Genomic DNA, 26,611 nt, shown 5'->3' on the forward strand with positions numbered 1-26,611 from the left:
AAGAATATTTATGTGCATATGTTTTTCTTCAATTTTCATACACACACACACACACACACACACACACACACACACACACACACACACACACACACACACACACACACAGCAATGTCTTTCAGTTTTGTAATACTACATCTCAACGTAGTTATAATATTCTTTCAACATTATTATCTTTGTTGTTGATGCTAATGACGCTATTGTTATTGCTGCTGCTGCATCTAGTCTGCTACTACTATTACTACTACTACTGCTGCTGCTGCTGCTGCTGCTGCTGCTGCTGCTGCTGCTGCTGCTGCTGCTGCTACTACTACTACTACTACTACTACTACTACCACCACCACCACCACTACTACTACTACTACCACTACTACTACTACTACTGCTGCTACAACAACAACAACAACAACAACAACAACTACTACTACTACTACTACTACTACTACTACTACTACTACTACCTACTACTACTACTACTACTACTACTACTACTATTACTATCAATAATAACTATAGTAATCACGTTTTCTTGGCAACAAAAGTTAAAAATAAGTCCCGCGAAAGATACAGTTACTTAGGAGGGAGAGAGGAGAGAGGAAGAGGGAGGGAAAGCAACACTGATATTATAAAAAAGGAAAATAAAAGAAAAAAATTAAGACTCTTAGCTGTAACTCTTCACATGCACACTGTCCTGTCGTGCCCAACGCTTTTTGTATCTCTTTGCTTTACTTTTCTATATTTCTTTCGTTTATTTATTTATTTATTTATTTATTTTTGTAATATTTTGAGTCTTTTAATGGTGAGGTCATTCTTTGTTGATATTCAGTTTAGTGTGGAAAAAAGTGGTTTGCATGAACACAGCACAGAGAGAGAGAGAGAGAGAATGGGACCTTAATTACGAGGTTATTTTTTCCATTGCTGTTAAAAGAAATTGTAGCCCAGTAGAGTATGTGAAAGTTGTAAATAGAAATTGGAAAAAAAAATTGTTTAGTAGAGAAACTACAATCATTATTATTTTCTGCCTTTTATTATTATTTTTAGCTTTGAATCTCTTACTTTACGTTGTCATAATGCTCTATTTTTTTTTTTATTCTATCTCGCCTTCACTCATTATATCGGTGTACTCTAAATAATTTTCTAGCATTTTTCCTTACATTTTCAATTCCGTTCCTCTATTTCACTGCACTTTTTTTTCTTTGCATTTCACCTTTCCACTCCTCCGAATTTCTCTCGGTATCATTCTTTGTGTTTACCTTCGCTGAATCTTCCTTCGGTGAAACATCTTTGCAAATCCCCCTGTGTACACAATTATCCTCACATTTACCCTCCAGCGTTATCAGAATGCATTTCACGATTTTTGCAAGGTTTCAGGAGACTCTATTCACGTTCGTCTATATTTAGAAGATCAATACCACCGCCCGTCAATTCCTGTAAGGTGGTGTGACTGTATCCTTGGGTTGTAGTGCTTCATTTTACGGCAGCGCTCGCCAGGTGGAAGCGGCGCGACGGGTTCTCTCAGGTGATACAAGTCTGAAACCGCCTGAGTCTGCATTGTGCGATTCTTGGGTTTAACTGAATTTTAAATGCGTGGTCTTGTTCACATGATAAATGGATCGGGTGACTGTCTTTATAAGGAATGAGATCGTTTGCTTCATATTTGTTCGTCTTTTTTATGTTTTTTTTTTTTCCTTTACATTCACCCACCTCCACTCTCTTGCTCTATTTCTTGTTCTCTCTGTCGTTCACTATAAGTTATCATACTCCCTCATTCACTGTTAACTCTCACTCACTCAGTCATTCATCCAATTATTCATCATCCCTTGACTCACTTATTTATTTACCCATTCATTCACTCACGCACTCAACTCACGCCTTCACTCACACAGTCATTCACTCACTCCATCACCTACTCACACCTGCACACTCAGTCACACATTTACACATCCATTAATTCACTTACTGATTATTAGGACGTGTTTAAAGTGCCATAATATCAAAGTAAGGAATTCCTCGCAATCACACACACACACACACACACACACACACACACACACACACACACACACACACACACACACACACACACACACACGGTAATATCCCTGAAGCGTCTCCCGAAGAGCTGCACAAAACACGTCCTAACACCCAATGATAAAGCACCAGGAAAACGTACTCCAAAAACTACCGCCATAAAAGAGGTGATACAAGATGGGCTTTTGTGGCACTTATACCTCCAGTTCACCCAGTCCATCCCAGTCCATCCCAGTCTCTATTCTCATTTACGTCCACTTCATCACACTTCACTACACTCCTCATTTCATAGTCTTCCGGCTCACTGGTTTGTCACGCGTCTTCATAATCACCATCATCATTATCACTCTACCTCCTACAGCGCTGCAGTCAAGTGTGCATACCTGTCACTATTATTCACTGTACTTGATCGTTCTGTCCTGATTCTAGCAAGGGGAACTCTGCTTTCATTGTATATTTCACTGTACACCAACATGCGAAGCTAAAGGGATAACAAATGTCTGTGTATTTTACCTGACAAAATATGAAGAAAAGCAGGATGTGTATAATTCCCTCTCATATCACCATATTTCACTATACATCACCATATGAATCTTTCTACGCGCAGTGCATCCATGTATACTTCACCTCACCATACAAAGAGAACAGGAGTATGCGCACCATCCATTCACTTCACCGTACTTCACCAATAAGAAGCCGCTAGTTTTGCTCACTTCACTATACACTACAGTGACTTCACACTATACAACATACGCATGATTCACTTCACTGATAACGATATCACTGCTGCTTCGTGCTATGGCCCCCTCACACCATACACAGCACTGTACTTTACTATATATCACTGTATCTCACTGTATATCACGTGGCTGGCGAGGCAGGAGAGGCAGAGGGAGATTGCGGCAGCTGTGTAGAAAATCCGATGCGCGTGTCCCTCTCTCACCCACAACACTGACGTTATTTTGTTGGGACTGGTTGGTGGTGGTGGTGGTGGTGGTGGTGGTGGTGGTGTGTGTGTGTGTGTGTGTGTGTGTGTGTGTGTGTGTGTGTGTGTGTGTGTGTGTGTGTGTGTCCGTCCGTTTGTTCACCCCTACTCCCCTCCCTTCCTTCCTACCCATTGCATCCTCTCTCCACCGCCACCCCCACAACCTCAATGTACACACACACACACACACACACGACGTGGTGGTCTCTTACTCTCTCATGATGCATATTAATCTCTCTCTCTCTCTCTCTCTCTCTCTCTCTCTCTCTCTCTCTCTCTCTCTCTCTCTCTCTCTCTCTCTCTCTCTATGGACCCTTTCCCCAAATTTGTCCATTGTGAAAAGTGACCACATAGGGAGTCAAGGTCAGTGAGCCACGTGGGACTGAGGTGTGTTAGGCGCAGGTGAGCTCGTTAGTTAGACAGGTAGGCAGGTGGACAAACAGGAATGTGGGCAGGTGGACGGATAGGTAGCTAGGTGGGTAAGTTAAATGATTAAACAAAGTAGGCAGGTATAAGAAAGCAGATACGTAGGTAAGGTTGAGTGTAGAAACGTGGTAGAAAGGTAAGGATGATAGGTAGAAAGGTAGGCAGGTAGGTAGGGTGGATAGGTGGAACAAAGGTCAGACACGCATAATATAATCAGTTTAGCAAGGCAATCAGTTATTTAATGCGACAGGTACACACCACCATAATAATACGAAAGGTTCTCCACAGACCAGTTGACCTACATCCAATAAGCAACTCCTGAGAGCCTGAGATTTATTGCCCCCTGTCATTCTCATCCATAAATATACCCACGAGTTCTTACCTCACTCCTGCTTAGTTTTGTCCACACACAATAAAGTTAAAGTCTTCGAAGTGACTCAGCTATGCATTAGATTTCAAGGCGTAGCTGCGTGCACTCTCCCTCTGCCTCCCTCCCGCATCATCACGGGCATACCATTATCTCCTGCCTGGGAACGGAGCCTTAAATATGTTTGTGCATTGTGCGTAGCGTGGCGAGGGAACACAGGGAAAAAGAGGGAAGGCCAAGGAAGAGATAAACTAGAATGAAGGACACGAGGAGAGAAAGAAGGAAAATAGGATGCAAGTCAGGGAAAAAAAAAGGATATAATTGCCAATAAGGAGTAAGAGGAACAGGAGTGGGGATGAGGCATGGTAGTGGAGGGGGGAAGGAGGTGGAGGTATCAGGTGAAATGAGGCAAGGAAACGTCAAGAGTAATAATAGGAAAATGAAAAAATGAAAAAAAAGTGCAGTGGTGCAGCACGTGCAAGAGAGAGAGAGAGAGAGAGAGAGAGAGAGAGAGAGAGAGAGAGAGAGAGAGAGAGAGAGAGAGAGAGAGAGAGAGAGAGAGAGAGAGAGAGAGAGAGAGAGAGAGAGAGAGAGAGAGAGAGAGAATGCTGGGAAAAAAATATCTAGGTTATAAGTAATATCTGCATCGTAAGAATATTTATATCCTCCTACTCCTTCCCCCTTTTCTCCTTCTCATACCCCCCAATTCCTCCTCCTCCTCCTCCTCCTCCTCCTCCTCCTCCTCCTAATCCTAATCCTCCTCCCACTCCACCACAAACACTATCAAGAGCACACCGCACATCTATCACCACCAAACACACAAATGGCCCTAACAAAACACACCAACATCACCATTAGTCACTCACACGTCTACTGAAACTCCAAAGGCACCTACAGAGCACACAAACACCTGCGTCGCTTTACCTGTACCTGACAAACGCGCATCTGTGAGTACCTGGCTTGTCTGTACACCCCTCGTTAGTCTTTCATTTAGCGAAGGCGTGATTCAGCGTGTCGCGAGCATCATAGTGGGTTTGACTAAGCGTCCATGCATTTCTCCCTGGGTGTGTTAGGTATGATTGATCCTCTGCCTAGCACTGACAGCCAATCACACCTAATGGTTATTGATTTCCTGGCTTTCGATGGGTCTTTGTTGTGCTTCCTCTCTCTCCTTGCCCCAGCCGCCTTCCCGCACCCGCCCTCCCGCAGCCGCCCTTCCTCCCTCGATTGTGTCTGTTCTCTCTCTCGCTCTATGTGGTTCTCTCTCTCTCTCTCTCTCTCTCTCTCTCTCTCTCTCTCTCTCTCTCTCTCTCTCTCTCTCTCGTGTGTGAGGAGAGAGAGAATGAGACAGAGAAAGAGAGAAAGAAAGAAAGAAGGCAAAAAAAGCAAGCAAGCAAGAAAGAAACAAAGAAAGAAAGATAGATAGAAAAAAAGAAAGAAAAAATAAGAGAGAGAAAGAAAAAAGAAAGAAAGAAAGAAAGAAAGAGAAAGAAAGAAAGAAAGAAAACTAAATAAATAGATAAACAAAACAGAGAGAGAGAGAGAGAGAGAGAGAGAGAGAGAGAGAGAGAGAGAGAGAGACCAGCACCAGTATTTTAAGGGCGAGGGTGAAGCTGTCAGCACCACTCCACATGCTCTCCACCTGCGCTACGTGTGCAGGTGAGGGCCATTACCTGTGCTCATTAGGTGCCTTCCATCCGCCAGGTAAGGAGGATCAAGCGTCATCGCCAATTAAAAACAGGATTAAATTACAGGTGAAAAAAGATGATCAACGTGCTCCTAATTACTCTCTCTCTCTCTCTCTCTCTCTCTCTCTCTCTCTCTCTCTCTCTCTCTCTCTCTCTCTCTCTCTCTCCCTCTATCTATCTATCTCCCTCTATCTACCTATCTATCTCCCTCTATCTATCTATCTATCTATCTATCTATCTATCTATCTATCTATCTATCTATCTATCTATCTATCTATCTATCTATCTATCTATCTATCTATCTATCTATCTATCTATCTATCTCATTTCTTCTCTTTATATTTCATCTTTTTCTTTTTGTTTTATCATTTTTCCTTAATTTCTTCAATTTTTTTTCTCGTTTTTTCAGATTCACTTTCTTATTTTTTTCATCATTTTCTCTCTTTATTCTTGTATTTTTATGTTTCTCTCTTCTTTTTTTGTTTTGTTTTTTTATATTCTAATTCCATATTTTCCTTCTTATTCTTCCCTTTGTCTTTCTCTCTTCTTATTCTGGTTTCTCTCTTTCTCCTTTCCCATATTTATTCTCTCTCATCCTGTTCCTTCTTTTGTCTTCTAATTATCCCCTCACATCCTCAAGATCCTTCCTTTTATTCCTCTTATCTCCTGTATTCTTCTTCCATTCTTTATTTCCTCTCCACTAACTTAATTATTTATTCCCTCCATTTATTCATTTCCTCACGCAATATTTTCTTTTATAAATTCTTGTCTCTTTTGTATCTTTCTTTTTCTTACCTCCTCCTTTATTGTCTGGTGCACTAAATGAATTATCAATTTTTTCTCTTTTCCTCCCTCTCTTTTAACCTACATTTCCCTTCCTAGTACTAATACCTTCTTTTATTCACCTATTCTCTTTTTTTCGTATATTTTTCTTTCCTGTACTCTAAATTAATTAACATGATTTTATCTTTCCTATCTCTTCTTCTACTCTTTATATCTCTCTTTTTTTTTTTATTGGGCTACGTTCTTTTATTTTCTTTCTCTTTACTTCTTCCTTTGCCTTTACTGTCTCGCCTACTAAATTGATTACCTGTCCACTGTCCTGTCATCCATCATCCTTTCTCTATATCTTTTCTCAATACCTTCCTTCATTTACCTTTCCTCATTTATCTCTCCCTTTGCCTCAATCTCTTCTTTACTTTTTGGTCCACTACAAATTAATTATCTATTCTCTCTCCTCCCTTCCTGTACGTTATCTCTTATTGTTCCTCCTCCTTTATAGTTTCTCTCTCTTCACTTCCTCATGCTAATCCCATCTTCTATTTCCCTTCTCTCCTCTTACTTCTCTTCCTCTATCCTTTAAATCCCTCCTATAACTTATTTCCACCTCCTACCACCCCTTCCCCGGCAGTCAAAGCCTCCTCCCTGCAGAAAGACTCGCACAGACACGAGGGGACTCATAGTGAGAAGAACCATCTAGGAACGGATCTGGGTGACGCTAAATGACATTCCCTCCCAATATATTCCCAGTTAGTCCCTCCCTTTACTCCTGCACCTGCCCTCCCTCACCTGTCTCCCCGTCACACCTGTCCCACCTGTCCTCCCTCTCTCTCCTCCTCCAGTATTAAGGGATCTCTTGGTGATTGGACCTTTATAGTTTAGAAAGGGAAAGGATCAGTGTCTTGTGTTCAGCCCACCAGATGGAAATACAGTTTGCATCACCCACGACATTTGCACCAGTCAGTCCCTTTCGTGTGTGTGTGGGTGGGTGTGGATGGGTGGGTGGGTGGTGTGTGTGTGTGTGTGTGTGTGTGTGTGTGTGTGTGTGTGTGTGTGTGTGTGTGTGTGTGTGTGTGTGTGTGTGTGTGTGTGTGTGTGTGTGTGTGTGTGTGTGTGTGTGTGTGTGTGTGTGTGTGTGTGTGTGTGTGTGTGTGTGTGTGTCTGTATTTCTCTCTCTCTCTCTCTCTCTCTCTCTCTCTCTCTCTCTCTCTCTCTCTCTCTCTCTCTCTCTCTCTCTCTCTCCTCCTCCTCCTCCTCCTCCTCCTCCCTCCTCCTCCTCCTCCTCTTCCTCCTCCTCCTTCTCCTCCTACTTCTCTTCCTCGCCCTTTTCCTCCTCATCATTAACTATCGTGTTCAATATCTAATGAGTGTCTAAGGGTGAGCCAGGGACGAGATCTCGGGACGCTAATAGAGACATACGAACAAATGAAATTAAGGAAATAAGAACACCGATAAATAAAGGCCGCCGTGGTGCACTGGAACCATGCGTGCTTTGGGATTCGAGGGGTCTCCTGTCCACGATCCGAGTGTAGGTTGGGCTTCCTCCCTTGAGGCAACGGTTTCCTAGCGGTTGGGCTTTGAGATAAGAGATACCCCCAAAAAAATCCCCCTTAGCTCAGAAATTCCCGTAAAAAGCCCACATGGTATAAGTAAAAAAAAAAAAAAGCCAGTAGAACAGGTGGCCTGAGTGGAGCATATTTACCTAGATTTATTTTTTCATCCCAGTCCATAAATTTCGCTAATTCTCTTAAAGTTTCGTATCGACTCGGCACTAAAAATCTAATTACTGAGCCGATAACAAGCGCTCTACCTGAAAAGGAAGTAAGTTACCATGACGCGTTTCCATATTCATTCTGCTTATTATTTGGTGAATTTTTACAGGTTCAGAAACTTATGTGAGGATTAGAACAGTGAAGACTATGGCCATTCATCTTGTGACCTCCATAGACCCTTCCTAATGTCAGCAAAATGGTTTAATGGTACACAAATCTCAAGGTAAAAGTGTGTCCCAATACTGAAGGGGTTCAGTTAGGTTACATTAGGTTGGGTTAGGTTAGATTAGGTTAGTTTTTTAAAGCACGACCCTGTTATTTATTCTCTTGGCACAATTAACCTCAATTATTTTTCTTATATATTCTCAGTTCTATACAATTTGGATTTATGCCGGGGAGAAGTACTACCGATGCAATCTTTGCACTAAGACAACTGCTGGAAAGTATGGGGAGAAACAAAGAGAGCTACACCTTATTTTCATTGATCTGGAAAAAGCTTATGATAGAGTACCACGTCAGGAAGTTTGGGTTACTATGAGAAGGAAAGGAGCATCAGAGAAGTACGTGAGAGTGATCCAGGACATGTACGAAGGCTCAAGGACGAGGGTAAGGAGCAGCGTGGGAACAACAGAGGAGTTCTGTGTGAGAGTGGGTCTGCACCAGGGATCTTCTCTGAGCCCATATCTGTTCAACCTACTCATGGATGATAGTATTCAAAATATAAAGGAGGAGGCACCGTGGACTATGTTGTTCGCGGATGACATCGTCTTGGTGGATGAAAGTAGAGATGGTGTAGAGAGAAAGTTGGAGAGATGGCGACGAGCATTGGAGAGAGAGGTTTGAGAATTAGCAGGGAGAAGACGGAGTATCTGAATTTTAATGGTCGACAGGAGAGTGAAGTATGGATGCAAGATATGAAGTTAAAGGGTGTGAAGGAGTTCAGATACTTGGGCTCTCATATATCAGCGGACGGCAACCTGGATGGAGAGATCATTCACCGTATCCAATCGGGCTGGAAGAATTGGAAAAGAACAACTGGAGTGCTCTGTGACCGAAAAATTAGTGCAAGAGTAAAGGGAAAAGTGTTCAAATCGGTGGTTAGACCTGCCATGTTATATGGTGCGGAGACGTGGCCAATAAAGAAAGCACAGGAGAATAAGTTGGAGGTTGCTGAGATGAGAATGTTAAGGTGGATGCTTGGGGTGACAAGGAGGGATAAAGTGAGAAACAATTTTATAAGAGGAACAGCCAAAGTAACGGAGGTGACAAAGAAAGTACAAGAAAGGAGAATGCGATGGTTCGGTCATATCAGAAGGAGAGAAGAAGGGTGTGTCGGCAGAAGACTATTGGATATGGAAGTGGAGGGAAGAAGACGACGTGGCAGGCCAAAAAATAGGTGGAAGGATTGCATCGGAGAGGACCTGATGGAGAGAGGATTGAGTGGAGAGGAGGTTGGGGACAGATCCTTGTGGAGAAGACTAGTGAGGAACAGCGACCCCATATGAAAATGGGAGCAGCTGCAGTAGAAGAAGAAGAATTCTCACAATGCTTATACAATCCAGTACATAATTCCGTTTTAACAGATGTCTGACTTTTTCTTAGCCTTTAGAGCTCACCAATGACTCGTGGATTTCCTCTACCTGCGCTAAGTACTGTGTTTATGCTAATAATAACAGCCATTTACCGTAATCTCTTCTTGGTAATGATAACAGCTTTTTGCCATTTTTCTGCCCATTCGTTCATTTTTTTGAGTCTTCATCCTCTTCCTCCTCCTTCTCTTCCTTGTCCTCCTCCTCCTCCTCCTTCTCCTCTTCCTCCTCCTCTTTTGCATCTTCTATATGCACCCTTTACTAATTTTCTGCTTCATTTTCTCCATTGCTTTATCTTCATCATCTTCCTCCTCCTTTCTCTCATTCTCTAATCCGTATTCATATTTGTCATTTAATCATTCAATTTTCCATTACATTACTCTTCTCTCTCTCTCCTCCTTCCCTTTCTTCTTATCTTTTATTTTTTGTGACTGTTCCTATGCAGATTTTATCTCCTTTCTCTCTCTCTCTCTCTCTCTCTCTCTCTCTCTCTCTCTCTCTCTCTCTCTCTCTCTCTCTCTCTCTCTCTCTCTCTCTCTCTCTCTCGTCATGGTGCACATCTTTTCTTTCCTAGGTTTTCATTTCTTTCTCTCCTCCTCCTCCTTGTCTGGCAATGTCTTCTCTTTCTTTCTCTCTTGTTTATCCAACCAAGTAACCTAACCTTCCCCCACCTCTCTCTCTCTCTCTCTCTCTCTCTCTCTCTCTCTCTCTCTCTCTCTCTCTCTCTCTCTCTCTCTCTCTCTCTCTCTCTCTCTCTCTCTCTCTCTCTCTCTCTCTCTCTCTCTCTCTAAGGCTCATCGACACACACTAGTGTGACACACACACACACACACACACACACACACACACACACACACACACACACACACACACACACACACACACACACACACACACACACACACACACACACACACACACACACACACACACACACACACACGGTAGCTCAGTGGTTAGAGCACTGGCTTCACAAGCCAGAGGACCGGGGTTCGATTCCCCAGCCGGGTGGAGATATTTGGTGTGTCTCCTTTCACGTGTAGCTGTTCACCTAGCAGTGAGTAGTACGGGATGTAAATCGAGGAGTTGTGACCTTGTTGTCCCGGTGTGTGGTATGTGCCTGGTCTCAGGCCTATCCGAAGATCGGAAATAATGAGCTCTGAGCTCGCTCCGTAGGGTAACGTCTGGCTGTCTCGTCAGAGACTGCAGCAGATCAAACAGTGAAACACACACACACACACACGCACACATAGGTCGGGGCTTCAGCTGGCGCTCAAAATATTGCGTCATTACTTGGGTTTAATGTTCTCAGGCTGGCAATGACGAGGCCACAGATCATCACGAGGGCGGCAGTCGTGGCGCGGCGGCTCCTCCTTGACTGGCGGGGAAATGTCCAGAGCAATATTTTGAGATACTGCTGCGCCGCACCTCCTCATTCAAAAGGCTCTGGTTAAACTCACACGTATTTTTAATAGTGTTTTATTGTTCTAGTAACAGATTAACTCCTTTAGTACCATGACGAGTTCTCTTATTCAATCTGCTTATCATTTGGCAATTTTATGCAGCTTTAGAAACTTATGTGATGATTAGAATAGTGAATACTGTGGCCATTAATCTTCTGACCCCCATAGACCCTTCCTAATGTATATAAAATCGCCTAATCACATCCAAAACTCATGCTAAGAAAGTGTCCCGGTACTGTAGCGGGTAATGAGATTTCTACATAATCAAGAAGAGAAACACTTTTGAGAATTTGGTTAGTCATCTCTGTAGCCTCTGAAATCAGTCGTGGTAAGAGAGCAAAGCGTTTCAGAATACTGGTCGTGGCTCCTCAGCTGGCGTCGGCTGTCACAGGCGGTGGTGGTGGTGGTAGTGGAGGTGGTGGTGGTGGCACTTCAAGGAGGGAGACATTCTGACGCCTTTGAAGTCCGAGCTGGCATTCGGGCAGCGACCTCATGAATCATTCCCGCCCCTGAGAGCTGCACCTTGTCGGGCTTTGTCGCGTGCATGCGGCCTCCCGGCACAGGGCGAGGGAAGAGTGGCCGGCGAGAACTGGATCAGGCTCCGTCAACCACTTCTCGCCCCCTCTTGTGTGCTGAGGAAGCCACTGTCTGTATCCTGGAGGTCAGCGCGTGGCCGAGCGTCACTCCAACACTCCACCACATTCCCAAGCCTCGCCACAGCCACGAAGAGTCACGACACGACCACAAGCTTAGTTTTGTGCGTCACGGATCTCACCTGTTGCTCGCGTCCACAGGTGGCAACGCGGCAAGGACAGCGTGCATCGGGACAACACAAGACTCGGCAAGCTTCTACCATAACAGTGCGCGGATGTGGGTGAGGATACGGCAACCTGTAGGACCCATCCCAGCCAGGCCCAGGAACGCCGTGGTGAACCATTACTTAGAAGGCCCTACGATGCCCCGAGCTAATCACGCCGGTACGCTGCAGTCCATTATGGCGTCTCTCTCTCTCTCTCTCTCTCTCTCTGTCTCTGTCTCTCTCTCTCTCTCTCTCTCTCTCTCTCTCTCTCTCTCTCTCTCTCTCTCTCTCTCTCTCTCTCTCTCTCTCTGTCTCTCTCTCTCTCTCTCTCTCTCTCTCTCTCTCTCTCTCTCTCTCTCTCTCTCTCTCTCTCTCTCTCTCTCTCTCTCTCTCTCTCTGAAGCATACATTTTCACAATTTCCTCTCGTTGCAGGCATTACGTTTTCTTTTTATGTTAGTCATGGTATTTTTCTTCATTCCTTCCCCCTCATTTCATTTCTGTTCTTTCCTCTCTTTCTCTCCTTTCCAGTTCTTTCTTTTTCCACATTTCCCATGACCTCTTCTTTCCTTCCACTCTCACTCCTCTTTTTCACTCTGATTCTTCGTCTTTATCATATGTTCCTTCTCTTGACCTTTATATTTTCCTTTCTTTCTCTTCTAATCCATATTGTTTCCTTATTCCTTCCTGCCGTAAAAAAAAATATTGTCTTTCTCTTTATTTTTATGATTATCATTTTCCTTTCCCTTCGCCTCGTTCTCTCAACCATTTTCCATTTCTCTTCTTTTTCGTTTTTCCATTTTTACTCGTTTTCTTTATCTCTTCTTCCTGTCCTCCAACATCTACCATCACCACTACCACCACCACCACTACCTCCACCATCACTACCACCACCACCATAACCACTACCACTACCACCACCATCATCTACTCTCCTCCTCCTCCTCCTCCTCCTCCTCCTCCTCCTAAAGCACCCTAATGGACACTAAAGTAATATTTGGAAATGTGTTTGTTGTATTTCACATAAACTCTGATATGTTGTGACTCTCTCTCTCTCTCTCTCTCTCTCTCTCTCTCTCTCTCTCTCTCTCGCACATCCGGCACAGGTGGTCTCAGCAGCCGCAGGTAAATCAGACCTAAAAGCTTGCACTGAATTCTGCCGCGAGACACATAGGTAAATAATGCAGACAAACCACACGCACATACACACACACACTCTCTCTCTCTCTCTCTCTCTCTCTCTCTCTCTCTCTGGTGATGGAAACAGGGAAGGAGAATACAGAAATACAGAGAACAAGGAAATACGGAAGCGAAATGAGAGAAACCACCATGCATTTTTCACTTCTATCTGTCGCAAGGGAAAACTACTGTATTTTACCTCTCTCTCTCTCTCTCTCTCTCTCTCTCTCTCTCTCTCTCTCTCTGACCCGTACTAAAAAACGCTTTGCTCTTTCACGACGCCTAGTTTCAAAGGCTCTAGTTGAAGGTGCTCATGTCTTTAAGGGTATTTTTATGGTTCTGGTGATGGATTAGCAAGATTTCTAGTTGATCATAAGGAGAAACTGCCTTGAAAACCCCGATTAGTAGTTTTGGGGACTTGAAAAATTGTCGTGGGGGAGAGAGCAAGGCGTTTCTGAATATGCCCGTCTCTCTCTCTCTCTCTCTCTCTCTCTCTCTCTCTCTCTCTCTCTCTCTCTCTCTCTCTCTCTCTCTCTCTCTCTCTCTCATTACGATATCAGATGTGAGAGAGAGGAAGGAAGGGGAGGGATGCAGCACGATAGTATTGGGAGGTGAGAGTAATTGAGGAGAAGGAGGAAGAGGAAGAGGAGGAGGAAGAGGAAGGAAGACAGAGGAAAGGCAGGAGGACGGAGGGAGTTCCTATTACGACTGGAATTAATGTAGACGTGGAGAGCTGTGTGGTGGTGATGGAGATTTAAATGTGATGATTTTTTAAAAGGTACTAATGTGTTTCTCTCTCTCTCTCTCTCTCTCTCTCTCTCTCTCTCTCTCTCTCTCTCTCTCTCTCTCTCTCTCTCTCTCTCATGAATAGTATAATCTCTTTTCTAACCTACTGGACTGTTTAAAAGACTATACCACGCCTAAAAGTCTTCAATAAAAACGTAGTTGGATATAGAAAAGTATTTATCCAAAACAGAAAAGACAAATAAAAAGAGAATGAGGTGAGGGGATGGAAAGAAAAGGAATACAGCAAGGGGAGCTTATATTTACCCGCACCAAACCTAATATCGTAGTTTGAAACGTTTGGTACGGCGAACAAAAATATGTGGAAGAGAGACAACCAGAGATTAAGAGATGAATCATTAAAGAAAACGGTTGATTAAGAGAAGAATAATGAAAGATTTTTTCTAACAACTGAAAAATAATTCAGGCAGTAAAGGGTTAATTAATGGAGAGACTTAGGTAATTGTACGCTTCCAGAATCTCGTTTAGGACAAGAGGAGTGAGGAGGAGGAGGAGGAGGAGGAGGAGGAGGAGGAGGAGGAGGAGGACAGCTGTTTCGAGAATGCTCAGGACGAGTTATAGACAGACCCGCCCTTCCCCTCCCCGCTTCCATTCCCTTTCCTCTCCCTCTCCTCCCTCCCTTTCCCTCAGCGCGTTATGGGAACTATTAAGCAATTACAGAGGCAGCAGACCACCTCCTCCCTGCCCCCTGCCTCCCTGCCTCCCCTGCTCCTTTCTCACTTTCTTTCCCTATTTTCCCTCTCACTATCTATCTTTCCCTTTGTATTTTTCCTTCCTTTGATTCCCAGTTGGTCAGTATTGCTATTAATAAACCTCTATGTACTTATTTTTTATTCTCCTCATTTTAACTTCCTCTTCGTTTTGTTAATTATCCTTTCTTCTCTTTTCCTTTTTTTCATATAGATTTCTTTCGTTTATTTTCTCTTAATTTTCAAGCAGTTACCATTTTATTAGCCACTACTAAGTCCTTATTGAGGCTCGTATTCCCAAACACTTCTGCGCTTCACTTCCACTATTTCAGAAAGCTTTATCTCAATTTGCACGAGTCTTTTAAGGTGTTTTTACGGTTCTAGAGGCAGAGTGACAAGATTTCTACATTATTAACTGGAGAAACACTCTTGAAAACTCCGCTAATCATCTCTGTGGCCTTGGAAAACAGAGAGCAAAGCGTTTCTGAACACGGATCTCTGAAACTCTTTGCTCTCTCACCAAGACTATTTTCCAAGGCCACAGAGGTGATTAGCGCAGTTTCAAAGAGTGCTTCTCCAGTTAATAACGTAGATATCTTGTCAGGCTGCCTCTAGAACCGTAAAAACACCTCAAAAAGATAGTGTAAATTCAAATAAAGTCTTTTGAAATAATGGAGGTAAAGCGCAGAATACGAGGCCCAGTAAGAGAGGAATAGTTATCCAACCAGGCCACTAAGGATCTCGGCATCTGTTCGTGTCTGGAGCTCCTTTGCACATTCCTTTGTATATTCCTCCATCACCATCTTCTCTTCTTTTTCCTTTTCTCTGCTTCTTCTTCATTATCATCATCATTATCATTACCCTATCTTTTTTTTCCTTTCTTCTTTTTTCTTTGTCTCATTTTTCTTTTCTTTTTTTCTTCTTCTTCTTCTTCTTCTTCTTCTTCTTCTTCTTCTTCTTCTATTTCTTCTTTTCTTCTTCTTCCTCTTTTCTTCCTCTTTTTCTTCTTCTTCTATTTCTTCTTTTCTTCTTCCTCTTTTCTTCTTCTTCTTCTATTTCTTCTTCTTTTATTTCTTCTTCTATTTCTTCTTCTTCTTCTTCTTCTTCTTGGTCCTCTTTTTCTTCTTTCATTCTTCTTTTTACATTTCTTATTTCTTTTTTTTTTTTTTTTTCTTTTCCTCCTCCTCCTTCTCCTCCTCCTCCTCCTCCTCCTCCTCCTCCTCCTCCTCCTCCTCCTCCTGCTGTTGCTGCCATGCAAAATAAAAGGAGGCGAACAGCACAGACTCACTCCCGTCACTCTCTATTGTCTTTGGTAAATGGGAGGAGATTCTTTCCTTATATTGTTTGGATTCAGGAAACATTCTCTCTCTCTCTCTCTCTCTCTCTCTCTCTCTCTCTCTCTCTCTCTCTCTCTCTCTCTCTCTCTCTCTCTCTCTCTCTCATTCTCTCTCTCATTCTTCTTCTTCTTCTTCTTCTTTTCTTTATCTTCTTTTTATTACTTCACGAGAGAGAGAGAGAGAGAGAGAGAGAGAGAGAGAGAGAGAGAGAGAGAGAGAGAGTGAATCAGGTCTTTGAAGTCTCGAAGCATGTGAAAGAGTCGTTCACCTTTAATTTGAATACAGGTGAGGCGGGTTACTGGGAACAGAGAGAGAGAGAGAGAGAGAGAGAGAGAGAGAGAGAGAGAGAGAGAGAGAGAGAGAGTTTATTCATTTGTCTATCTACCTATCTATTCATCTATATGTGTATGAATTCCTGCCTGTGGGTCTGTCTGTCTGTCTTCTTTTCTAGGTCAGTCTGTCTATCTGTCTGCCTGTATCTTTCTGTCTGTCTGTCTGTCTGTTTGCCTGTCTCTTTCTGTCTGTCTGTCTGTCTGTTTGTCTATCTCTTTCTGTCTGTCTGTTTGTCTGTTTGCCTGTCTCTTTCTGTCTGTCTGTTTGTCTGTTTGCCTGTCTCTTTCTGTCTATCTGTCTGTCTGTTTGCCTGTCTCTCTGTCTGTCAATCTATCTGTTTGCCTGTCTATTTGTGTGTTTATTTTTGTATCTATTTATCTATATGTTCACTTATCTATCTGTCTATCTACATACCTATATCTGTCTACATCTCTATATATCTATTTATCTATCGTTCTGCCACAGCCCAGCACGCGCCTCCACCTTGCCTTTTAGTACAGTGGGCCGCAGGTCAATTTGTGGCGGTAGAGGAACACCAACGCGCCTCGGTCTGGCGACTACACACACTCTCCGTTATTGCTTGTCTCCGTAAGTTAATCGTTACCTAGTCTTGTGGATGTTCGTGATTATTGTTACCCCAGAAGAGGACAGTAGCAGTTACGCGTCAATCACACCCCTCGAACATGACAGATGCCTCCTAAACTCTGGATCTCCCTCCCTACTTCTGTTTTGACATCTTTCTACGACCTGATTTCTTTTAAGAGGGATGTTTCATAACACTTGTCCCTGTCTTTTATCTAACTCTATTGATCTGTAAGGGAACTGGCAATTAAGTGGGCTCTTTTTTTTTTATTGCCCTTCGCCAGTTTTCCTTCTAATATTAAAAAAAAAAAAGAATCACAACTCAGTACCAGGGTCACGTCATGCATGGAGACCAATCACAAGTCACCGACAGTCCTTACCACTATGGTCTTCTGCACGTATTCAGCACACGACTCAACAACAACACACGTATTCCAAAAACCTAAATCACAATAATCGTTACCACTACAGCCACTACAAACACCGGTTTCACACTAGTTTCCTTTTTTTTCCGTCTTGCCGAATTTTCCCGTGTGGTTTAGGAATCAATGATGCACACTGAGGCTATTCAGACACTCGCCGCGCGGCTTAATTCTCGGGCGTTAATGACCTAAAGGCCGCGTGCACTGAAGCTGGGCGGCGGCAGGCGGTTTAAAATAATGATAAAAAAAGTCTATGGATCTCTTCAAAAGGGCGGTTTTCAACGAGCAGCAGTCGTGATTAATGTGTATTAGAGGTTGAGTGCTGCATCTTTACGGACTGATGTGAATAGTTTTATTATTACTAGCACTTTTATCATTGGTAGTAGTAGTATTAGTGATAGTGGTGGTAAAAGTAGTAGTAGTAGTAGTAGTAGTAGTAGTAGTAGTAGTAGTAGTAGTAGTAGTAGTAGTAGTAGTAGTAGTAGCAACAGTAGTAGTAATGGTAGTAGAGATACTTACACTATCAATATAGTTATGCTTTACGAAACATCATGGAAATTCATCTTTATAAGTGTCCATGTCAGAGTGTATTGTGTTGAATGTTCCTTGTAAGAGCCTCTCTAGAGTTGTTCATTGGGTGGGTCCACGATTTCCGTTATCTTTTTTTTTTTTTGTAACACTGTGTACATCATACACACAGAGATCACCCTCTTCTTCACGTCCTCTATCTCCCAAAAAAAAAAATAAATAACCACACACTGACAAGTATTCTGTGCATTGCTGCAGACGAATCGCTCGAGAAAAAACATTCTTATGAAGACATGCTTATTAGACGCGGTCATACTACAACGCGGGAAAAAAAAAAACTCTCCTGTGAAGCCAACCTAACACTACAAAGCATCACCGCCGCACCACAACACTCACCACACCACAATCACCACCATTACAACAATACCACAACAAACTCCACACCACCAACACCGTTAGTCTCGTCAGGCCCCGCGAGACACTTATTAGAGAGCAGCACTTTACATCATCCTCTCTTCGCAACTCGTGACTAATGCGAATTCACTGGAGGACACAGGAACACTCTGAGGATGTGAATTGTCTGCCGTGTGAGCCGAAGAGGGGAAGAATCAAGACTCAAGAGAACGATGGATATAAGACTCCTGTTCTCATTTATACAGAACTCATCCTCAACACCAAGAAAGAAGAACAAGTGAACCTGGAGATCATATCAGATAGACACATTTTCCTCTCCTCCTCCTCCTCCTCCTCCTCCTCCTTTTCTTCCTGCTCCTCCTCCTCCTCCTCCTCCTCCTCCTCCTCCTCCTCCTCATTGTTTCTTTGACCATTCTTCCCCTTTTTCTAATCAGTTCACTCTTCCTTCTCTTTTTTTCCCCCCTCTCAATCAATCCCGTTGCTATTTGATGCCTTCCTCAGATGAGCCCCGTGACGTCACACGGGCGGCACAGGAAGCCACGCCCTACACGGGAAACGCGTGGGCGGGGCTTCCTGTCTGGCCGGAAGAGCAGATACAGGTCGCCCAGGTGAGGGGGAAGTGTGGCCTGGCAGAGATGGTTTGAGGGGGCAGCGCGGGAGAGTGAACGTGAAATTATTCATCAATTTGTTCCATCTCTTAAATGAGGATGAACAAACACAGGAGTCGAGAATTTTCTGTTTATAATAAAACCAACAACTTTTCATGAATTTACTGTTTGTTGTTCCGGTATGAACCTGAGTAGAGCAGCAAACAAACACATTCCAGTAGATGAATAGACACAAACAAACAAGTGTAGCATATGAATGATGAATAAACAATAAACAAACACGACATGGCAGCCAATCCAGTCCATTTTACTGCATTACTCCTCCATGCAATTCCTCTTCTCAACAATACACGTAAACCTGAAGCTGGGAGTAAATAAAAGCCAATGAGTAAGTAAATAAATAAAAGCAACATCAAAAGATGACCGAGTGCATTTTAACTTTCTCTTCTTCAAAGTATAAACGATTTCTGCCACGCTTTCCCTTTAATGTGTTTAGTGGTGGAAAGAGAATCAGTTTGCAGGCACGCCACGTTCACAGCACTGACTGACCTCGACACACTGCCAACTCTTTTATACTGTATTTCATTATTTTTCATTCCCTCCATGATTATCAAGTTTACCTACAATGTTGCGGGCCTATCATCCACTCCATCGGGAACAAAACAGCACAGTAAGTACAAAAAACTGTTCTCGTCCATAAACAAAAGGTTCCACTTCCCACACATCATCATTCATTCACGCTACATTGATTCCACTCATAAGTCATGTTGTGTGGTGAAGTACAGCAAGGACTGCCGCCTTCTCGAGGCTTACATTCATTTTCATTTTTTTTTTTATTTCATTTTCACTTTTTTGGTGTCCGTATTCAGAGTATCTCTTACATAATAGATGAATATACAGAGTGTGCCACTAGTTAAGGTACATACTTCGAGAATTTAATGTAAGTAATTTTAAACATGAAAATATTCTATACACAGGAGGCAGTGGCGTAGTGGATAAGGTGGTGAGCGTGGGATCGGGCAAAGATCCACGCGTAAAGATTCCAATCCCACCACATACCGCTTTGAAGCTATGCCATTTGTCGAGTGGTTTAAAGTTACCTACATGTCACCATGATACCCAGTTTCTATGTGTTAAGGTACATACTTCGAGAATCTAATTTAAGTAATTTTACTTTAATCACCCCCAAAGATGTGCATGGGTGGTGATATGGGCCCTAATATGGGTACCACTATAAATAAAATTGCCTGCGCTACTAATGGGCGGAAGCTGAACAGAGCTTTCCACATACTCTTCATGTATGCCTACAGGAGCTATAAGCCATAACATAGAAAAAAAAACATATGCTGTGTGTTAGCTTATTTCGCGAGAAATTAAAGTATAAAACTATAAATGCAGTGTTGTCTTTCTTATCTTCCATAACACACCTGTGGAGTTTACGTTACGAGTCCCATGAGACAGGTGGTCCTCACTGATGGCTTCCTACAGTACAGGTGAAGGCGACTATGAAATAAACTACTCCAGGTTAAAAGCACCGCAAGTTACAGTTATCATATCCCGAAAACAATTGTTAGATTATTCATGCAGTGTGTAGCTTAAGTTTATTACGTGGTGTGCTAATTATGTTGTTTACATGCATTGCTGTGTCGCCTAATGATGACAGGATGGGTAACATCCTCATGAGGCCAGTGTGTGTGTGTGTGTGTGTGTGTGTGTGTGTGTGTGTGTGTGTGTGTGTGCGTGCGTGCGTGCGTGCGTGCGTGCGTGCGTGCGTGCGTGCGTGCGTGTGCGTGTGTGTGTGTGTGTGTGTGTGTGTGTGTGTGTGTGTGTGTGTGTGTGTGTGTGTGTGATGGCTCGTGGACTTGAATGTTTAATCTGAAATAATGATATGATAGCAGCAATAAATATTTTTCACTGCATTTTCCGCAGACCTCAGTAAGGCAGGAAATAATGCCACGATTCCACATCCTTTGCGAGTTTGAAAATATTCAGTGAAGCTTTTACAAACAAAAATTATGCTAATGAGGACGGATAACAACAACAACAACAACAACAACAACAACAACAACAACAACAACAACAACAACAACAACAACAACAGCAGCAGCAGCAACAACAGCAACAACAAAACAACAACTGCAACAACAACAGCTTAAGCTACACCACCTCTACTACCACTACCACCAACAACAACACGATCACTACCACAAACAACAACAACAACAAAACAACAACAATTCTTTGGTATATTTGGAAGCCAACATATGCATCCCCATTCACTATTCACTGAGTTCGGCATCAAGTGTGGCGAGGGTTCTTGGAAAATCATGTGTTCAAGTGTGCCTTGTCAGTGGTGAGTGATGGCGAGTGCCGGAGTGGTCTAAAATATCAGTACTTGTTTCTTGCAACCATTACGTCGCGCACAAGCCCAAGGGTCAAGGAGCCTCATTAAACACGAGCTGTCTCACTGAATAGTCGATAATGATAAATTGATTGTGGCAATGGATCCAATCGTGTGTTAGAATCTAGTGTTGTTGTGAGCGTTAAGTAGAAATTCCGAGTAGATATTGATAACTGGGGGGAAAAGTTTGAGTCTGTTTAAATTAAAATGACGAAAAAGAAAATACAGATTGTCTAGTATTCCTTTCGAAACGGGATTAAAGATATTGGATTTAAATTTGTTAGGGCTGTACAGATTAAGAGAGTATCTGATAGAGGCCGTTAAGTGGCATAAGACACCTAGCACGTGATGTACATAACGTGACAGTAAGCATTGCAGGGTAAGAGACAGAAAGTTCAAGTTTCATTAAATCAAATGAAAAAAACAAAACAAGGAAATGGTTTTTGGACGCATTAATCCTGCCAATAGAGTCATCAGGGAGTTCTAGATCAGATAAATGCATGGATGGATATTATAGGTAGATGTGTTACAGCTTCATTTATATATATATATATATATATATATATATATATATATATATATATATATATATATATATATATATATATATATATATATATATATATATATATATATATATAAAGTCGACAGCGGGCGTATTATTCTTTTATAAAGTGTATTTTCCGCACAAGGGTGCGTTCGTCAGGTTTTAGCTGGTACAGTATTCCATTTCCTCGAAACGTCTTTCGGTCTTGATCAGACCATCTTCAGGAGAGAAGTGAGTGGAACTGTTTTTTTTTTTTTTTTTTCATCACCCTGGCATGAGTATTAGGCCATTTTTTTTTTATTTAATTTTCTTTTTTTTTTTTGCTAGGTTTTCTTATATATATAGTTCTTTATTTTGTTAATATAGTTGTTATTGTTTATTTATTTATTTTGTTATTTATTTTAAGTATTAACATTATGTACACACTCATACCTTCATATACGCTTCATTCACACAGGGTTCATACTCCTATCTCAAAACTACGGGCTTTTATAGGCGGTGGAAGCAGGTAGCCGTGTCGGGGAGCCAATCAGAGCGCGGATCGAGTGGTGTTTGGCGCAGCTAATGAGCGGCCAGTTGCAGCTCCCCGTTTGGTTGTCGCTGGGAAGGTAGAGATGATTCTGGCTGCTGTTGTATGTTGATGGTCGGTTTTTCTGAGTGGATGTGTACCGCCTCAGTCATCTTGAGTCTTCTAATGTCGTTTTCTTTAAGTAAGATGGTGGTGTTGCTTTCCATGTGATGTCGCTTCAGGATGAGTCCGTGCTCATTCATGTAGTGTCGTCGTATGGCGCCGTCCTGTAGGTGTGCTGTGATTCTCTTTGATAGGGTTGTAGATGTGAAGCCGATGTACCTCGAGTTTAGGTGACTGCAGTCACCAACAGTGCATGAGTGTTGGTACACGACGTTCACTTCTTGCAGGGAGTGCGTCGGGGGGAAGATAGCTATTCTTCATGATGAGGCTTGCGGTTTTTCTGGTCTTGTAGTAAATGATGACTTGGAGTTTAGTGTCTGTGTTGACAGGCGAGACGTTGTTGTGGATGATCTTTACGGCTTTCTCTTCTTCTTTGTATGCTGAGGACATCGTGTTCTTGTAGTAGAGAGTGATGTATGATGTTTGTTGTTGGGGGGATTCTCACGGATGTAGTTGTCCATACGGCGACGAATAATATCATCTATTTCTTGCTGCGGATAGCCATTGTTGCTGAGGAGCTGGGAGATCCTTTTCATTTCAGCGTGGGCTGCCTTCCATGAGGATGAGTGTGTGAGGGCCCTCTAGACGAGGACACTGATGACGCTGTGTCTATATTTTTCTGGGCAGTCGCTTTTTCCGTTTAGGCAGAAGCCGAAATTTATAGACTTTACGTAAACGGACGTGGAGAAGGAGGAGCTTGAACGGTGAACCATGACATCAAGGAAGGGGAGTTTGCTTTCTTCTTCCAATTCGTGTGTGTAGTTGAGGCAGGAGTTTTTCTTGAAATTATCGCTCAGGTGTAGGACTTCCTCTTCTGTGTTGGCGTTGATGAAGATGTCATCGATGTATCTTGCGTAAACTGCAGGGTTTTTTTTTTTTGTCCGGGTTTTTCGCGAAGACCTTTTCTTCAACTGCTCCCATGTAAAAATTGGCAAAAATGACACCAAGATGGCGACGCCGTCACACTGTACGTACACGCCTTTCTGTCGACTTTAATAGTATATGCATTCAGAATGGTCTACTCCCGAAATATATATATATATATATATATATATATATATATATATATATATATATATATATATATATATATATATATATATATACATTATGCTCTTATATTCTTATGAAATATTGATAAGAGAATCTCCGTAGGAACTGAAAGTTATACCGTGGTGAGCGCTGACCTGCTCCCACCGGTGAAGGCTCTCGGGAAGCCCTGACCTCTTCACCACAACAGATCAGAAGTTAAGTCATCGTATTTCAGTAGAATTTGCCTGCGTGTATGTGTGTGTGTGTATGTATGTGTGTGTGTGTGTGTGTGTGTGTGTGTGTGTGTGTGTGTGTGTGTGTGTGTGTGTGTGTGTGTGTGTGTGTGTGTGTGTGTGTGTGTGTGTGTGTGTGTGTGTGTGTGTGTGTGTGTGCTAACAAAAGAGGTATTTTCTTTTATTTTCAAGCAGCCTATGTGTGCCAGTAAGGTCAAGCAGCGCGGAAGACGTATGTAAAAGAGATTCAAGGTGAGGTGCGGGGAAAAATTCACACCTAAAACTCACACATATGAAAGACAAAATCCATGAATTTCTATAATGCTTTGTTACTGTTGTGTAAATCAGTTCACCTAATGTATGCTTCTCTCTGACAGTTTTATTCTTAATCGACTAAATGCATTGTTGTTGCCAGTCAGTGTGGAAGGTGTGAAGTGCTGCAGGACCAAACACATTTTTTTATCCCCGCTCAAAATAACAAAAATGTGTGTTTGCACAGACAAAATCCAGCACATACAAGCACACACACACACACACACACACACACACACACACACACACACACACACACACACACACACACACACACACGTCAGATCCCAAAATATGAAACCTTCGGATCTAACTCATGCGCAAAGACACACATACACACACACATACACACACACACTCTCTCTCTCTCTCTCTCTCTCTCTCTCTCTCTCTCTCTCTCTCTCTCTCTCTCTCTCTCTCTCTCTCTCTCTCTCTTGCTGATTCACTCGAGTTCAAAATTCAGGGAGGAAAATTCTTTTATTAATCTGACTCGAGTTGTGAACAGTGTGGTGCCACCAGTGTTGTGCTGCCCTTCTTGATAACGCCTGTCACATATGGTAGATGAAAACTGATTTTTAATTATCCAGGCGTTGGCTTCCTACCTTGATGCGATGTATCAGAAAAGTAATCACCACGTAATATGAAGTCACTGCGCCACACCAGGAGCGAGGGACAGCTCAAGAGCGGCACACCAGAAAAAGTCTACAGGTATAGGAGTACACAGTCACCACCTCTTTGAAGCATTCCACCGACTCATCATGCCTTCCACCACGCAGCGCTACACAGGCCGTTGCTGGCTGCCTTTGTACAGATGAGGGCACCACACTGGCTGCTGCGTCCACGCCACCACGCAATGGAAGACAGGAATGACGCCAAACTTTCATCACAGCATGGGTCAAGGAAGGCAGAGTCTGTCTTCCTTAACACGAACTCACTAGAAGCATCGCTGGGTCAACAGGACTCCACTCAAGACCAAAAAACCTGCCAGAAGTGAGTGCTGACCTTTCCTCGAAGCGTCACTGTCTCCTGTGTGTCGCTCATGAGATTACGTAAAGAATAAGTGTTCATTGATTAACTTGAAGTGACGCAACAAGGGCAGTGTGACATAAAGTATCGAAAAGTAAAAATAATAACTTTTTTCATTATTTTTTTTTAATACAAATGCACTTTTAATCTGTGAATAATATACAAATATCATTAAAGTACAAGAAAATAAAGAGCTAGGGTAATATTGTTTTAAAGTAGTGGAAAAATTCAAGAGCCCCAAAGAAGTCAGAACGAGAAACGACGAAGAAAATATGAGAGCAAATTTAGGAATGAAGTGAAAATCTGAGTGAATTAACGAAAGAGCAAACGGCGGACCCTCCACTCCGCGCCTAATGAGTTTGCTGCCGCCGCTCACCTGAGGAGCAGCAACAGGCGAGGTGAGGAGGAGCAAGAATCAACCTCCCTGAGTCCTCCTCCCCTGCCCTCCTCCACCACATCTTTCTCCACGCCTCCCTGACTGACGCGAAGACCAGATGAAAAATGTAAGAAGGAAAAATTACCACTTTGTTGATTCTTGGCGAGGAAAAAACAAAGATAAGAGGAAAGAAAAGTTTACACAACGCACTGCCACACAAAGAACAAAGAAAGCCAGGAAGGAGGAGGACGAAGAGGAGGAGGAGGAGGAGGAGGAGGAGGAGGAGGAGGAGGAGGAGGAGGAGGAGGACGACGACGACGACGACGATGATGACAACAACAACAACAACAACAACAACAAACGAAGATTCACGAACTTTGCTCTTCAAAAACGAAGAAAAAAACAAAGGAAAGGTAACCCCTCAAAATATAAGACGAAAGCGAGATTAAGGAGGAGAAAACGAAGGAGAAAAAAAGAAGAAGAGGAGGAGAAGGAGGAGGATTAGGATACTATCGAGATGGTCACGGTGCAAGGCCTTCACTAAATTAGAAACAGAATGGAAAGGTTTCTCGTAAAACTCTATGCCAGTCGCCAGTCAACTCTCTTTCTCTCTCTCTCTCTCTCTCTCTCTCTCTCTCTCTCTCTCTCTCTCTCTCTCTCTCTCTCAGTGTACTTCATCCCCTCAGCGCTTCCTTCACGACTCCCAGCAATGTGTCTGACGATTTATAAGGAAAATTTAACGAGGAACGAGAAGGTCTTGTTAAAAATATTCTGTAAGGAGAGACTCTTTTCCCTTCTCTCTCTCTCTCTCTCTCTCTCTCTCTCTCTCTCTCTCTCTCTCTCTCTCTCTTGATTCCTTTTCTTGCTATTCTTTCTTTGTTAATCTCTCTGCTTTTATGTTTTAATCCTCCTCCTCCTCCTCCTCTTCCTGTTTTTTTTCCTTTCTCGAAATTGTTGTCATTCTTAATTTTTCTTCATTTTCTACTGACTTTTTTTTTCAATTATTTTTGAGTTCTTTCATCTAAATTATTTTCTTTCCATTATTTTTTTTTCTTTCTCTTTCTCCTCCTCCTCCTCCTCCCTCCTCCTCCTCCTCCTCCTCCTCCTCCTCCTCCTCCTCTTCTTCTTCCTGGTCGTAAACACCTTCATATCCGGCAGAGAGAGAGAGAGAGAGAGAGAGAGAGAGAAAGAAAGAAAAA

General features: G+C 42.7%; 1 protein-coding gene across 3 annotated transcripts in view; it reads right to left on the reverse strand.

The window, feature by feature from the left end:
- Positions 1–26,611, reverse strand: part of LOC123503082 (rap guanine nucleotide exchange factor 4-like) — a 261,095-nt gene that overhangs the window by 147,028 nt on the left and 87,456 nt on the right. The window contains exon 1 of one of the 3 annotated variants that reach the window (XM_045252493.1): positions 2,887–2,989. The exons of the other annotated variants lie outside the window; for them this stretch is intronic. The gene's annotated coding sequence lies outside the window, so the exon portion shown is untranslated. Of the gene's footprint in view, positions 1–2,886; positions 2,990–26,611 lie in introns of those variants that run through there. 3 annotated transcript variants of the gene reach the window in all.

This window comes from Portunus trituberculatus, chromosome 13, assembly GCF_017591435.1.
Source record: "Portunus trituberculatus isolate SZX2019 chromosome 13, ASM1759143v1, whole genome shotgun sequence".
Taxonomy (NCBI): Eukaryota; Metazoa; Arthropoda; class Malacostraca; order Decapoda; family Portunidae; genus Portunus; species Portunus trituberculatus.